General features: G+C 44.1%; 1 long non-coding RNA gene across 2 annotated transcripts in view; it reads left to right on the top strand.

Annotated features, from left to right (window-relative positions):
- LOC144381549 (uncharacterized) overlaps positions 1–12,471 on the top strand; it is a 381,367-nt gene that overhangs the window by 233,154 nt on the left and 135,742 nt on the right. For both annotated transcript variants that reach the window (XR_013446825.1, XR_013446826.1), the window contains one exon: positions 11,955–12,075. This is a non-coding gene — a long non-coding RNA (uncharacterized LOC144381549). The remainder of the gene's footprint in view (positions 1–11,954; positions 12,076–12,471) is intronic.

Raw genomic sequence — 12,471 nt, 5'->3', positions numbered from 1 at the left:
ACCGACGGCACACTTGTGCAGTGACCCCTGTCTTGTCCACGTCAAGGCTTCTCAGAGATGTTTACTGGGCAGGGCGGTATTTTTACAGGTCTCTGTATTGGTATTTGTTCACGTGTTTTGTATTATTTGGTATGTGACAGAGACATCACGGCATGTAAACATGTTTTAGCAAATCTTAGGAGTCATCCTCCCCCAAATTCACATTTCCTCCATGTGGATTTTGGAGGTGAAAGTGAGAAGTGGTTTAAATATACACACTGCAGTTCAAAGCGAATTGCACAAGTCACGGCAAAGTGAGAGGAACATGTTACTAGTGGGAAAAATGTCTTTTGAAACATTTTTGTACTTCTGGGGTCAATTTAAAAACAAACTCTAAATTCTGCCTTCAGCGAGAGCAGACTTCCAGGGCTGAGGACTGGCGGGCTACAGAAGTGATGTGTAAACAAAGGAGTCCACACAGAAGAAACGCGTACAGAAAACTTGGCCGAGTTAACCGGAGCCCCAGATACGCGGGAGCCTCTGGGAGGGACGCATCCATTAGACGCCTACGCCGTGATGGATTATTTCTATCTCTGACCTCCCCCCAGGTTGCCTCCTTCTCACTGCCGACGACCACACACATACAGTGGGCAGCTCTCGGCCACTCCCCGTGTTTCTCTCCTTAAAGCAGGGGGCGCGGCAGGCTTGTTGGCGTCTTCATTGCTCCCGAAGGAGGCGAATCTAGGCCGTGGGATTTGGTGAGCTTTTGTCCTGTCTTCCTGCCTTCTGGTCGCTCTTTTGCAGTAAACCCTGGAAGCACCCAGTTTCTGCCTCGATTTCAAGGTGCCTCCTTCTGCCCCCTCCCTGCACGGAGTAGCTGGTCTCCCTGGTCCCAACAGTGGGCTCCCCACCTTGCAAACAGTAGGCGCTCGGGAAATGTCTGTAGAAAGAATGGATAAGCAATAAATAAATGTTTGTTGAAAGGGCCTGTGGCCTCTGCTGAGAGCGTCAGGTGCTGGGGGAGAAGCTTAGGGCAGCAGGGTCAGGCAGGCGGGCCCTCTCGCCTCCTGGCCCCGCCCTCCTGGCCGCCCACCTCGCCCCGTACCCCCTGCCCTAGTCGGCTCTCGCACATTCAACCTGCTCTTTAAAAAAGCTTTTCCTCAACTCTGTTTGTCTTTGTAATTTTTTTATTGTTGTTTAAAATTTATTTCCTGTTTCTAAATCTTAATCTCGTCTATTCTTATATTTCTCACTTTACATCTGGTGTATCTTAATCGTATCTTAATCTTCTCTCTCCCTCTTTGAGCTTTTTTATCTCAGTGGTTTTTGGATTTAGCTTTTATTTAAATCTCATCAAACTTGTCTTATTTTCAATACTGACCGCTTTTTAAAGATGCGCAGCCTGCCCGGGGCTGGAGGCTGTGGAATCATTCCAGTCAACCGCAAAGCCTGAAGCCGCCTGCTCCCCGCGTCAGGCCCTGCTCCCCGCGTCAGGCCGTGCTCCCCGCGTCAGGCCGTGCTCCCCGCGTCAGGCCGTGCTCCCCGCGTCTGGCTGTGCTCCCCGCGTCAGGCCGTGCTCCCTGAATCAGGCCGTGCTCCCTGCATCAGTCCACGCTCCCCGCGTCTGGCCGTGCTCCCTGAATCAGGCCGTGCTCCCCGCGTCTGGCTGTGCTCCCCACGTCAGGCCGTGCTCCCCACGTCTGGCCGTGCTCCCCGCGTCAGTCCACGCTCCCCGCATCAGGCTGCGCTCCCGCAGAAGGCAGGGAGGGGCACGGCCGCTACCTGGGCCGGGGGTCATGCTGTTCACCCCCAGCCCCAGGTCAGCTCTCAGTAGTCGGTGGAGATTATTAGTGGTTTTAATCATCGTCATCTTGGGATGTTGATTCTTTTGCTTTTAATTTCTTTGTTTTCCTATTTTTAAATCTATTTTTATATATTTTTATTCTATCTGGCATATGGCATTCCTATTTTAATCTATGCTTAATCTTATTAAAAATACAGTTACAAAATAGATCATAAATTAGAAAAACAGTACAAAATAAATGACACATGAAATATAATAACACCACCAAATTGTTTGTTCACCGCTGAGCTTGGAAACATGGGACACGGTCAGTCCCCAGGTCACCCCCGGCTCCTCACCCAGGACAGCCCCACGCCTCCTGCAGAAGTCCCTACCATAACGTCCACGGGTCCTCTCCAACAGGATGTTGACCAGTTTGGGCTGTTTTCTGACCTTACTGTAAGTGGAATTATACTCTATGCTTTGCTTTTTGCACTCAACATTCTGTTTTTGAGATTCACCCATTTTTCACTCTTTAACACAGTTCCTGGATCCCTTCTGACATGACAGACATGGGGCTTGGTATGACTGCATTTCTTGTTTTCTCCCCATCGTGAACAGCGATGCTCTGGGCTTTTTGGCGCACGCTCCTTGCCCACTGTGCTCTGGTCTCTGTAGGAGCGCACGGCTAGGTCATGGCGCCTTGCAACGTCTTCAGCGGCAGCAGCTGACGACAGACTGTTTGACCAACGGGCTCCCCTCCGTTCTCAGCTGCTCTGCACCTTCACAGACTCTCAGTGTTGGCAGACTGCTTTACTTAAAACAAAACAAAATCCAGCCAGTAATTGTGAAATGGTATTTTGTTGGGGCTTCACTTTGCATGTCCTGGGTTATAGTGAATTCGTCCCGTATCACGGGCTGCCCCTGTGAAGTGCCCGCTGTTACCTGTCACCCGTGTTTCTGTGGAGTTGAGGGTCTTTTTCTGATTGATTGACAGGAGCTCTGCACGTAGCCTAGACTTGATTTCTTTGATGGTAGGTGGGATGAACTTAGCTTCTCCCAATTTCTGACTTATTTTCATCCACTGTACGGGGTCTTCTGGTGCAGTTGGACGTATCCATCTTTTCCTTTATGCATTGTGCTTTTGTAGTCTTTTAAAAAAATCTTTTCTATGTGAAACTCATAAAGATTATGTTATGTTTTCTTCCAAATGAAAAACAAATTATTTCACACATAGGCTACTAATCCCTTCTTTCTGTATATGGGGTGAGGTAGGGAGCCCATTCTTTATTTCTTTGGGTTACCAGTTGTCCCATTATCTCTTTTTTTTTTTTTTTTAAGATTTTATTTATTTATTTGAGAGAGAGAGAATGAGAGAGAGAGCACATGAGAGGGGGGAGGGTCAGAGGGAGGAGCAGACTCCCTGCAGAGCAGGGAGCCCGATGCGGGACTCGATCCCGGGACTCCAGGATCATGACCTGAGCCGAAGGCAGTCGCTTAACCAACTGAGCCACCCAGGCGCCCTGTCCCATTATCTCTTAACTGTAATGCCAGTTCTGTCAGAAATCGAGTTTTAGTGTGTGTGGGTCTGCTGCTTCTGTCCGTACTCTGTTCCATTTGTCTGTCATTCCTCATGCCAATACCACACCGTTGTCATTACTTTAACTATATAGGACGCCTCAATAATTGGCATGTGGTTTTCCTATTTTACATGGCAAATATGATAATTATATTAATACAGCTTAATGCAAGAGCAACACTGAAATCTTGTAATAAACTCCATTTACACTTGGATTTCATTTGCTAATGATTTTGCTGTATTTTTGCATTTGTGTTCCTGCATGCTGCTTTTCACGAGTCAGGTTGGCCTGTCATCTTTGTTTCTCACACTACCCCTGACTTTTATAACAAGCCTAATAAGTTGGAGGAATATTTATTCTTTCTGTATTCTCTGAAATGATTGTGTGATGGAATTAGACAATGCTTGGTAGAATTTACTTGTAAAACTATCTGTATTTTCTTTGTAGATAGTTTTTTTAAAAAATACTGATTCGAGACAGTTAATGTCGTTAGAGCATCGTGGAGGTCAGGGGTCGGTTTGGGTAACTTGTTTAATGTAGGAATTTGTTCCTTTCACATGTTTTTCAAATTGGTTGGCCTAAATGTGTTCTTAATACTCTTTCATATTTTAATTGTCTGCTGTGTATATATTATTACCCACTTTTTCATTCATGCTAGTATATTTGATTTTTCACTCCTTTTTACCTTCATCATCTCCAGAGATTTATTAATTTGATTAGTTTTTTTCCAAGAACCAAATTTTGGCTTTGCTGATCCTCTCTTCCATACCTTTATTTCCACTGCATTAAATTCCGTTCATCATCATTTCCTTTCTTTTGCTTTGTTGGCTTTGTTCATCTATTCTAGTAGTTTATTAATTTCCAGGCTTTTTTTCTTTTCTCATATAATTTAAGACAATAAATTTGCTCCTTGTCATGACTTTGGCTGCATCCCACAATTCCTGATACCTAGTATTTTTATTATTGTTCAGCTCTAAGTATTTTCTGATATTTATTATGGTTACTATTTTGATTCATGAGGTTTTTGAATGTGCATTTCTTACTTGACAAATATATGGATTTGCTTTAAAATCATTTTGTTATTATTTTGAACTTAACATAATTTATTGAATCTAAAATGCTACACAAGAAGTGCTCAGATTTCAGAAATGCTAAAATGTGGGGAAAATGGCAACAGTAATTACAAGAAATCACTGATTGGAACACAGATCGGAATTTAGAGAAACTAAAACTAAAAAAGAAAATTGTGCCTTAGGTTTTGTTGCAGTCAGAAACTATGTGTTTATATTATGTTAATTAAAATATTGTGCAGTTTGCCTTATATGGTCACTATGTGTAAGTGTTACTTGAGTGTTTGAAAAAAATTTAATTCTTTTCTATATATTCCTAGTGTATTTTGCTATCAACCTTTTCAATGCTGTTAATCAAATATTTTATATCAGTGCTGATTTTTGTCTACTTGGTCTGTTGATTATATAGGAGGTGTTTTTAGGAATCTTCTGTGATTCTAGATTTCCCAGGTTTTCCTTAATGTGTTTTGAAGCTGTGTTATTAGGTACAAAATTCTTAGAATTATTATATTTTCCTGTTGAATTGAACCCGTTATCAATATGTCATGATCTTTTTTAAAAAAGTTTTATATCTCAGGTAATTCCTTTTGCCTTCAAATTTTTTGTTCTCAATTGATAACAACATATCAATACCAGCTTTCTTTGGTTATTTATTTGGAACATCTTTTTCCATCTTTTTGCTTTTTACCTATCTATGCCCTTATAGTTTAGATGCATCTCTTATAAATAGCAGATAGCTGCGATTTTTAAAATTCAGCATAGTAATCTTAATCTTTTAATTAGGAAGTGCATTCATTTATACTTACTATGATTACTGATACACTTGAATTCCCTTCTCTTTTACTTGATGCTGTTTGTCCTTCCTTTCTTAGGTTTCTTTTTTCCTTCTGTTCTTACCTCCTTATAAATTGATTTTTTTCTTCCTGTCTTATTTTCCAACTCACTTTAGAAGTAATATATTCAATGATATTTTTGATTACTCTAAAATTAATAAGCCATAAACCATTTGACTTGACTGAGTCTACAGTTAATATTTACCCTCTTCACAAATGATACAAGAACCTTAGCGTGCTTTTATTATAAATTATATGTTGCAGTTGCTCTGTTTCTTGGTTCTATCTTGCTTTTTTTAACCACACAAATTATATGTTATTCTTTTCCACAGCAAATGTTTGTTTAAACTTATGCACATATTTACTATTTTCTTTGATAAACATTCCTTCTTGCATCTCAGATATTTTTTTTCTGAGATCCTTTCTCTCTTCCTAGAGTTCACCCTAAAGAAGTTCCTCTAATGAGGGTCAATCATAGCATTTTTGAAATATCCTATTTTCATCATCATTTTTGAAAAATACAGTTGGCTGACAGAATTTCAGATAAACACCTATTTTCCCCCAGAACTTTAAAGATATCATTCCATTGTCTTATGACTTCCCCTATTACTGTTGAGAGGACAGCTAGCTTTCTAATTCTTATTTCATTTTAGGGAATCTATTTTTTTCCTCCCTGTCCATTTTAAAAAGTCTCCCTTTGTCATTTATACTCATCAGTTTCATTAGGATGTATCTAGGTGTGGATTGTTTTTAATTACCCTTCTTGGGGTTTATGGGCATCCTAAATATGAAGATTCATGTCTTTGGGAAATGTTGGAAAAATTTCAGCCATTATCTTTTCAAATACCATTTCTCTTCCATTCTATTTTTCCTTCTAGAATTCTGATAAGAAATATATTTTCTCATATTGTGCTACACCACTTAAACTTTATTCTGCATTTTCTTTTCTCTGTCTCTTCCATGCTGGGTAAGTTTTGGAGAATTGAGGTCTGTCTTCCAATCCTATAATTCTCTCTTCAGCTGTATCTAGTCTCCTGTGTAACTTTTCTATTAGAGTTTCTATTTTCAGTTATTAGATGTTTCATGCTTTTAAAAATTTGCTGTCAGGTTGCTGTGGTGCATACTGTCAAGAGAGACTTTAGCTTTTTTCAGTCCACTTCACTCATTGTTAACTTTACTGTCACCTGTGCAATATATATTAGGAAAAATAAAATGGATGCTTGATGTTATTGACCTTCCCTTGACCCTTGACTCTGTGGGCAGAAATTGATTAGAGCATCCATCCCATCAGCTTGACAGAAATCCATAGATATTGCTGTGTAAACCAAACCTGTGCATTAATATTACTTTGAACCTGTGGACAGTTTGTCAGTTTATAGGAATTCCAGTGGGGAAAAACAAAACTGTATTATAGATCCCTTTTCATTTAGGTTATTAGTTAATGACCAGATGCTAGTTTCAGATGAGCTAGGTGATTGCCTCCTTGACAGAGAGGATGGGAACACTTATGCGAGGCCCCAACTGATATGGGGCTACTTATCATCTTCATACCATTTGGTGTGAATATTCATACCCTTTCCTACAGAAATATTAATATGCTTGGTTATGGTCTGCTGTCTGAGGTCCTCTTGGGTTATTATATAGTATATGGTATTTGGTAGGATTTCCTTTCTAAAATCTAGAAGTTGTTAATTCTGAGAAACAACTGGCCCTGGGAATTTTGGGAGAAGGGATTGTGGCTTTGGAATACTTAGGTCATTGAGTTAGAAACAGTAAGGATAGCTCTAAATAAAGCACGTACTGCTTGATAGAGAGTAAACGATGAACAGTAACTGCTGTTGGTTGTGATGGCAGCACTCTAGAAATTGCTCTGATCATCGGACTTCCTGAAGAGGCCATGGGGACACCGGGCAGGATGATGGGGAACTAGGATCTTGCTGTGCTGTCTTGCATCTCACACACGTCAGAGTGCAAGCTGCATGAGCATTCTGGAAACTCATTAGGTGCTGACATAGGTTGGAGCCAGCAGGGCTGAGAGCTTGAAGCTACGTGATTCAGTGGGGTGGGGAGGAAGCAGTGATGTGCAGCGTCTACTTAGGAAATCACACTCCATCCAAAGAGGCAGGAGGATTGTGTCGCAAAACGCTTGTGGTGGAGCAGGGGTTCCTGGGCTTCCGGCAGGAGGTGGTGGGGATGGTTTCTGTTCTTCCTTTTGCACAGAAGTCAGTTGTGATGTCATCCACTATATCTGTTTATCTTCTGTTGCTTATTGGACTTTCCTTCTTAATCAAATTAGCAAATACTTTTCAAGATTATTTAAAGCAAATATTCTTAAAGATAAATGCTGGCTGCTTGGCTGAGTTGAAAAACAGCTCTTTGTTACTCTAAAGCAACTTGGTAGCATTTATCAACCCTCTAAAGAATGCCAGCACCTGAACCTTCGAGCTCCATTTCTGGAAATCAGTCTCAAAGACGTGATGTGAAATGGAAAACACATGTCTAAGCAGGAAGACATCCCTCACAGGTAGTAAGTAGTGTGTAGTAGGGAAAGATGGGGTGAATGTGTATCAACTGGGGAATGGTTAAGTAAGTCATAATATTTCCCACGTATGGAATATTCCAGAGCCATTGAAAATAATGATTCTTAGTGACATGGGAGCTGCTGGTGACACATGCTCTGTGACAAAGCCGGAGGTGGCATTTCGTATGACGTGCGGTCTCAACCCTGTGACATACGTACGTGCACAGAACAGCACTGGAAGAAAGAACCAGAAAAGGTGTGCGTTTCATGTGTGTGACAATTGGATTGCAAGTGCTTTTTAGTCCTTTCTCCTTTTTTTGTATTTTATAATAATGAGTTGATTTCTTAACAAAAAAGTAATAGGAAAAAAGTAATTTGTGGACAGTGTGAGGTCTACAGTGAAAAGTGTTGGAGCAAGAAACGGGACGGTGACCTGGGCTGGCGGGTGACCCGATGGCCAGCCTGCACACAGAGACGGCATCCACACAGCCCCTGGTTTGGAGGGTCCGGGGGAGTGTCCACGGAGAGACAACATCAGGCCCCAGTGTCCAGGAAAGGGACCCTGCGTGGGCCCGTCCTGCCTCGATGCCAGATTGCCGTCATCTCTGCCGAGAGACCAGGTTGTGTTGGGATGGGTAGTCTTACTCCCCGTTCTCCCTCGAACTTGTAGTGAACGATGTACTAACCTCTCCAAAACTCAGTGCCCTCATTGATAATGAAGAACTTGTATTGATTGGTTGTTGTAAGGACTAAGTGATATAATGTTGGGAGCTTAACAAAGTGCCTGATACGGAGCAAGTGTTCAAGAGGCAGAGCTGTTCTCTCTGGGGCATGCATAAACTCCGCCAGTCAAATCTCGAGGGGTAGAAGTGAGTGTCGTCATGCAGAGACACTAGAAGAAGCACCGATCTTAATTTGTGGAGATACTTTTCCTGTGAGATCTCTGTGGCCCCGGAGTGGCCCTCCTGTGGGTCAACAGCAGGCTGCATGTGGCGTGTGAGTCTGCAGCTCATCCTCCCGCCTCCTCTCTGTGCCGTGGGGGCTACCGCCCGAGAGCGTGGCTGGAAATTGGGTGTGGAAGGTAAGTTTGGGGCACTGCCGTCATGTGCCCTTTTTCTGTTTCTTGAGAATAAGAAGAGGAATGAGAGAGAAAGTGAATGAAAGATCGCTGAGTTTGTAACGTGGCTGATGGAGCGCTGTCCGCTGTGACCAGGGCTCATGTTTGCTCTTGATGCCTCGGTCCTTCCTGCGGGCTGTTCCATCTCTGCCCACCGGGCGTTGGGGTGCGAGCAGGGGCGTGCTGCCTGGGCCCTTGGCCTTCACTCTGTAAAGCCAGGAGAGGGGTCAGCACACTTACTGTACTCGGCAAAGAAGTCTCATCTCCTTTTGTGGAGGCAGGAGATGGTTGGAAATGGAACCCACGCTCGAGACTGGCTCCAGGATCTTACTGACGAGAGAAATGTGATTTACAGCTGCAAATAATAGACATTGTGAACGTATTTAAAGATCAGTCATTTCCTCTTTTTCTAAATGCTGAGCCTGTTGAAGGCACCGTCTCTGCTGCCGGTGAGGATGTTTGTGGAGGCTGGAGCTCAAGTTTTGCCTCAACCCTAAAGCGTGTTTACCCAGTTACTCATTGGATCTCTAACTAGTGGTGGATCCTGGTTTGGAGGAGGCCTGAAGCTACACAGTTCAGCCCCGTTAAGCAGGGTGATCATAAAGTATTCATAGGAAATTCAAGGGCCCTTCTCGGGTCCGAAGAAAGGGCTGTGCAAGAGGGAGGTGGGAGTTGAAGCTTTGTTGGCTTTGCAATGATGCGGCTGTGATAAGCTGTGACCCCTGACCCCCAGTGCTGCTTTGGGCACCTGTGTGCTCTCTGAGCCTCTTCCTGTCTAGGCCATGGGGAGTCCCCAGTCCATTGCTTGTGGCCCACAGCGGGTCCCCACCAAATTCACCCAAGGAGGTGGATGCGCCCTGAACCCTCAGCTTCTCCCTGCACCGCTCAGTCTGCAAGAATGGACATCTCGTTGCAGGGAGAATCCAGTGGGCTTACGACTGAGCATTCCGGGCGAGATCCCTGTGCTGACACAGTTGCTTTCTACATGTAGCCGTGAGCCCACTTGTCAGTGAGAATCAGGAAAGAGACCCTCTCCAAAGGCAGGCTTCGCTCTCCCAGGGTTTGTGAGTGTGAGGTGGTGTCCCAAGTGGCCTCAGAACAAGCATTAGAGCCCAACAGCCCCCCTGGAAGGGAGGCTCCTGGAGGGTGGGTGGGGGTGCAGAGCAGACCTGACCCAGGGGACTCACTCTGATGGGGACGGATGGTGAGCAGGGCTCTGGAGGGGCAGGGCTGCCTCTGGAGGGAGTTAGAGAGAAGAGTGCAGGGCTCCTCTGAGCCTCGTCCCCCCCAAAGGAGAGCAAGTTCCTCCTGGAGCAGGGAGGTCGGAGGAAGATAGGGAATTCCTCACCAGGAGGGCTCCTGGGTGGGAGTCTCGGGCCTCCGCTGCCCAGCACCACCTTCCCAAGGTGGGAGGAAGAGGACGCAGCATCCTGGAAAGCTTTGAGCTAGTGCCGTGACGGGGGGCACCGAGGTTCCGGGAACAGCTCTAGAAGCTGGAAGGCGAGCAGGTGAGCAAGAAGTCAGCATTGTGCTCCTAATTTGGGGAGAACAGCCACCACAGCTAATTCCAAACGGGGCACAGTTAGATGTAGAAAATCCTAAAAAGTGTCTGAAGTAATTTGTATCCCTTTTATAAAGCAAGAGGAAAAATGACACTGTGAAGTAAGGAAGCGTGGTTGAATTATGGAAGCATACAATGCAATCTATTATTCAACAGCAAAAACAGAAATATTAAAAATATCTCCACGGATGGGAAGAATAGGAGCTCTAAAAATTCAGATCTAGGGCGCGATGCCTCATTTCCCTGGAACAAACAGGGAAGGAATTGGAAGGATGTTTACACAAGAGGAAGCAGAAGTAAGACCTTTTTAGACTTGGGGTACATGGGAGAGGAAGTACTGTCTGTTATGGAACTAGCCACCATGGAAAATGTGAGTGCACAGCCCAGGTTTGAGGTGAGCACGGGGACCCAGCAAACCACTACCCTGAGAAGGGAGCCCGAGAAGGCCCTCCGGTGACCCCTCCCCAGGAACCAGACAAAGGAAGGCCTAGGGCTCCGTGACCAAAGGAGGTGTTTCTTGGCTTGGGGGAGTGGGGCCGAGGTCCCCACTTGAGCCTCCGGGGCCCGCCCCACCTCCCACTCCCCACGCGTTCTGCCTTCCATGGTTCTCTTTCTCCCGTGCGCCCCGGGCGTCTTACCCATAACTCGGCTCCGGCTCGCACGTCCTGGGGTGGCCTCCACTGACCACTACCGAGGGCCACTTCACTAAGAATGAGCACAGATGTCCCTCTGCCACCAGGGACGCCGGTAACCTGGCTGTTCGGTGGAGATGGAGAAAACCCGATGGGGCCCCCAAGGCGCCCACCAGCACGCCCTGAAACCACGCTCAGAGAGGAGAGAGCTTCCAACTTGTTCTTCGTGTTCAGATTCTCAACCTAAGGAATGACTTGACATGCTGGGTCCTTGGCCCAAAATGCATTATTTGGAGAAGATTCCTTATAGTTTGTTTTTTTTAAAAATTATGTGGAATATGATTATTCTAATTGGAAAAATAAATGCTGCTGATTATAGGAAAATTGGTTTTAAAAAAATAAAATAGAGACCATAATGTGTGTGAAATTTTATATCCTGTGTATTTCACTTAGCATTGCATCATGAGACTTTCCCCGTATCATTCAGGGCTTGCCTAAGATGATTTGTGAGGGGACGCCTGGGTGGCTCAGTCGGTGAAGCATCTGCCTTCGGCTCAGGTCATGCTCTCAGGGTCCTGGTATCGAGCCCCATGTCAGGTTCCCTGCTCAGTGGGGAGCCTACTGCTCCCCCTGCTTGTGCTCACTCCCTGTCAAATAAATAAACAAAAAAATTTTTTAAAAAATGACTTGTGAAAATATAGAGTGGTCCCCTATATGTATATATGCATAGTTATTTTGAGTTTATTTATTTTAAACTATTCTGCTCTTGATGAACGTCAATTTGGGTTTCTTTGTTCCCCTGTGTTGGGTATGAAAAATTACAATTTATATCCTTGTTCAACAAAATCTTAGCATTTACTTTTTATCATTTCCCTTAGGGGGAAAAAGACACAGAATGGAATTGCTGATTCAGTAGGAGGTGAACATTCACAAGGCATCTGAGGCACACTGAAAATCCGCACTCCAGAAGTTTCACAAACGGACATGACCATCAGTAAGGTATGGGAGAGTTCCAATTCTTGTCTACACTTGACAACTTAAGTATTGTTGTTTTTTAAATCTTTGCCATTTTGACTATTTAAAGAATGACATCGACTTCATTCTTAGTGAAGTGGCCATCAACTTTGGTCACAGCTGAAGTTAAACAGCTTTTGTATGGTGACTGGCTATTTGCTGGGCTGCCTTTCTGAATTACCTCTTTGTATCCGTAGTTCCTTCTTCTATAGAGATGCTTTTTTCCCTATTGATTTACAAGTGCTCTTTACATATTGAGGTCTCTAAGAGCTTTTTGGGTATTGTATGTGTTCTAAATACTGTCCCAGTTTGTCATTTGACCTTGTATATTTTTTAACAGTAAAAGGATATCAAAGTTTTATGTTCCCAGAATTTTCTGTA

The sequence above is a fragment of the Halichoerus grypus genome, chromosome 4 (genome assembly GCF_964656455.1).
Source record: "Halichoerus grypus chromosome 4, mHalGry1.hap1.1, whole genome shotgun sequence".
Taxonomy (NCBI): Eukaryota; Metazoa; Chordata; class Mammalia; order Carnivora; family Phocidae; genus Halichoerus; species Halichoerus grypus.
This window is presented reverse-complemented; position numbering and strand designations above follow the sequence as displayed.